We start from the raw sequence: 4277 nt of genomic DNA, 5'->3' as shown, positions 1-4277 counted from the left end.
CCTGTAAGCTTCCCCACTACATCATTGCCGCTATGTTAGCGCTTTCCAGCTATTATTGGAGAGAGATAAGTGTTTCTCATGATCAATTAGGTTGAGATTGTTTAGCGTTAATGTTTTTGAGTCCCCCATTTTTAATTCCTGACAGAGCGCTTCAATGTCCGTTTATTTTTGGTTTGCCGCTATTTATCACCACAAGCAAAAACATCACGCCTCTGGGATTAACCTGAAGCTCACCTCATGATTAACGACGCTGCCGTCCACTGTCTTAAGGTGGGCCTACGTTCATGGGTATTTGTCTAGTGGTTCTGGAGTTGATGTTGCTGAGATAACCGAGACGCCGATTTCTACGATGGCCTCTGTCAGCATCATGGTCAATTACAGCTGGCCCGAGCCTGAACCAGGCCAATCAACGTGCTGGCCCGAACCAAGCCAATCAACGTGCTGAGCCCAGCCCGGGTCCACAGTCAAAAGTCCGTGCCCATCCCAGGCCTGGGCTTTCGGGTAAGCCCAAGCCCGTGCCCAGTGGTATAATCTTTAATCCAATCGCCATATTGAGATAAAGACGTCAAAAGTTCTCAGTTTAAATGTCGGAAGTGCCTCAATAAGAGCAGGTATAAATATTAGTAGCAAATTTAATGATAAAAAAACTGCGCCGACTTTACTCAACAAGATTAACAATTTAATCAAGCGTTTCGTCTCCCATGCGGGGAACATCATCAGTGAAACCTTCAAGCAGGAATGAGCGAAAAAACTTCAACAATCTTATTTAAGCAATTCCGCATAAACATCGGGGGAGGGGGCCGCGGTTGGAGTTGCAAGCTGATGAGTCACTTCAGATGAACCATGATTCCACCAACCTTCGTGGACCCCACCTTTGTTCACACGCCAGAGTGGACGCATTCTCAAAGTCGAAACTGTGACCCGTATTCCAACAATGGTCTACGAGTTCTGTCTTCGCTGTGTTTGTTTGGGCGAGTGCAGCGCTTCCAGCCTGTCTCCCCAATGTAGGATGTGTCACAGTCTAGACAGTTCACTTTATACACAACACTGCACTGGGACTCTGAGGGGGTGTAATCTTTAGGTTTAGAAATGAAGTCACATAGTTTATGGTGGGGTTTGAAAGCTGTGCGGATGTTCAAAGGGGCGAGGGCCCTGCGAATGGACTCAAAAGCACCTCTCAAATAGGGTATTGTTGCTTGCCCTGTCCTAAGTTGTCCATTATCCTGACTTCTTTGTCTCATCTGTTTGTGCGTGTTATCAATAAAACGTTTCGGATAATTCCGCTTCATCAGCAGGTCAACAATAACAGCATCCTCAGAAGCGCGCAAGCCGCCTCGGTGGCTCCAAGGCGAGAGCGCTGGCCTACGGATCCCCATGTGGCGGAGGCTTATTGCAGAGCAGGCGCCGTATAACCGAGCTTTCGGTTGCACGTCAAAAGATCCCCAGGTAGTCTAAATTAATCCTCAGTCCTCCGCTGGGGCGTGTCAGATGCCCGTCGTTGGTTTAGCACGTAAATCCCCCAAATTTGACTTATTTCTCAGAAGTGCGCAATTGAGGATTAGAAGAAATGCGTTCGGACCGGTGTAGTAGGTTTTTTACGACAGCCCTTTTATGTTCGACAGAATGATGCGAGTTAAAGCTTAAGAGGTTGCCTGTATCACAGCTTTGCAGTACACTGTTGTATATAAGTGACCGGTACTATTTCGGAACACATTAACATACAGAAAAGGCTTTGCACCGTTCTGTTCAACTTCATGTGTGAATTGGATTGATGATTCAATGCTGTTTAAAGCTAAATGAAAGTCACAAAAGGGACATGGCAAAGGCCACGCATGCGACAAGAGCGAAGACTGAACTCGTAGACCATTGTTAGAATACGGGACACAGTTTCGACTTCGAGAATGCGTCCACTCTGGCGCGTGAACAAAGGTGGGGTCCAAGCAGGTTCGTAGAATCATGGTTCATCTGAAATGACTCATCAGCTTGTAACTCCAGCTGCGGCCCCCTCCTCAATGTGTATGCGGACTTGCTTAAATAGGACTGTTGAAGTTTCTTTCGCTCATTCCTGCTTCAAGGTTTCACCGACGATGTTTCCCACATGGGAGACGAAACGTTTGATTAAATTGTTAATCTTGTTGAGTAAAGTCAGTGCAGTTTTTTTTATCATTATGATTCCCGGCTTTTGGAATATTTTTGCAGCACATTTAATGAAGAAATGGATGCCGATAAACACCTGCCAAGGTTGACTAAAAATAAACAGAAACATCCAATCAATAGTTATGATTGCACTAAGCGGTTGCTATGTGGATGTTTTTTATGTTCGACAGCTCAGCAAAGTCTGCGGTTCTGGTTATGCTTTCTGTACGAGACAGATCAAGAAGCGGTTGCTGACTGACCAGTTGGGGCGAAAATTTTTGTGGGAAGTACGTAAGAGAAAGTTGACATTCAGGAACCTTCACCTTGCTGAGTGCATCATAAGTAAGTAATCTCTGGAACAGTAGTGCAGATCGCTTCACATGGAACCAGATTTATGGAATTGTTGGTGTCATACTTCTGTTGCTTTCTTTTATCAGATGCAGTGCAGAGCTGCCATAAATGTGAAGACTTCAAGGTAGAAACCATGGTCACGGATTAACTTCGCCACGTACCTGCCTGACATCAGTCATCTCAAATGGTAAGCTGGTCTTATTAAGCTGATGTTAGCACAAAAATCAAACTTTTCTAGAACAGTAAGTATGGTGTGCAATTTCTTCAAAGCATAATTTCTATATAAGAGTATTTGAATGCTTTAAATATTAAAGCCAGTGACACCTTTTTTGGTTTAATTTGAGAGCAAATACTACAGGTGTGAACAGTATTGAATAATTTTAAATAAAAAAAATTTTGTTTGGAGTGTTTCTCTAAGAGGCAAAATTTCATTATATAATAGTACCTTATTATGGATTAAAAAGAATGCATAGACAACGAATTTTAAGAACACTGATATTTGATGTAAATCTAACAAACAAAAGTTGGCAATACAGTACACACATCCAGCATGAGTGTGCTTTAAAAACAAGGCATAAAATACTTGTGATTTATTTACATCAGTTCCAATTCTTGCATATTTGAGTCACTTCACTTTGAACTTCACTGTTTTATTAGTTTTGTTTCAAAGAATGGTAAACCGCTGCTCACATATCTTTAACGTAACATTTTTTCCTTGCTTTTCAGGAACATTCTGCACCACAGGAGAGAGAGATATGTGAACTGCCTTAAGTGGGCCTTGAATGCGCTGAGCTTTTTATTATGTTTATCAGACATTTTTTTTAAGCAAAGTATCCTGCATTGTTTCAGTAAGTATACTTTATTTGGAAAACCTCATGCTGTCTATGCAGTATTGTTCAAAAATTATACTTTATTTTAAAAGCATCAAGCACTGCTCGTCTGTCTAACAGTAACAATAAAGAGTTAATGGCGATTTGTTTGGCACTGCAACTTTTTCTACAGAACGGGTGTGCATGCCTGACAGGCTGGGCAGGAATTTAGTGCGCTACTCACGTTCAAAGTTACGCTGCAAGACTGCAGCGGCATCTTTTGCCATGCAGTCGGTGCTACAACTCTCATGGAATTCTGGTGTCCTCGTCACTAGAGCATATGACTACTGAAGCCTTAGACTTCAGTAGTCAATTCCTCAGGGCCGTTCGTCATAGCTTATGACAATGTTTGTGTCCAGCATTTCAGTTCTCTCGCATGTGGCAAGGTCCACCTCACTAAAACGAGTCAGCATTAGTAGTGTCGCCTTCCTTGTCAGTGTCGTCTGCATTGATCCTGTGGTAAAGCTTCTGAGCTTGATGGTGAAAAAAAAACTTCAATATAAAGAATGTCTGCTGCGGGCCTGATTGCTACATTGTACATCTGTAATGCGCCATTTGGGTATACATTGTGGGGACCCTCTCCCTGGCTCCCCCGCGCTCCGTGACCTTCCCGGTCCCCGCCGCCGTACCGTCGGGCGCTCCTTCGTTCCCCGTGACCTTCCCGTTTTCCGTCGCCGTCCTGTCGCGGAACGTCCGAGCTCTCCGGGAGGAACGGGGCAAGCGCCCCCTCACCCAGCGCTGACGTCGGAGGGTCGGCTCGCGGCAAGGTTCCCGATTGGACGGTCAGCGGGACAAGGACTTGGGAAGGTCTTAAGAGGGGAACGGAGACAAAGGAAGAGGGCTTGGGCTGCCGACTTCACAAGGGATCGGTTATGGAGGCGAGCTCGGACGGCGCTGGACGCTGGCGCAGGGAGTGCGGGC

General features: G+C 44.9%; 1 long non-coding RNA gene across 1 annotated transcript; it reads left to right on the top strand.

Moving 5' to 3' along the window:
* Positions 1-381: 381 nt before the first annotated feature.
* Positions 382-3450, top strand: LOC121835656. Its single transcript, XR_006077706.1, has 4 exons — positions 382-501; positions 2328-2478; positions 2574-2674; positions 3214-3450. It is a non-coding gene; the product is annotated as an uncharacterized LOC121835656 (long non-coding RNA).
* Positions 3451-4277: the final 827 nt, after the last annotated feature.

This window comes from Ixodes scapularis, unplaced genomic scaffold (assembly GCF_016920785.2).
Source record: "Ixodes scapularis isolate PalLabHiFi unplaced genomic scaffold, ASM1692078v2 PGA_scaffold18__7_contigs__length_3171195, whole genome shotgun sequence".
In the NCBI taxonomy this organism is placed as follows: Eukaryota; Metazoa; Arthropoda; class Arachnida; order Ixodida; family Ixodidae; genus Ixodes; species Ixodes scapularis.
Note: the sequence above shows the minus strand (reverse complement) of the source record. Positions and strands in the feature narration are given on the sequence as shown.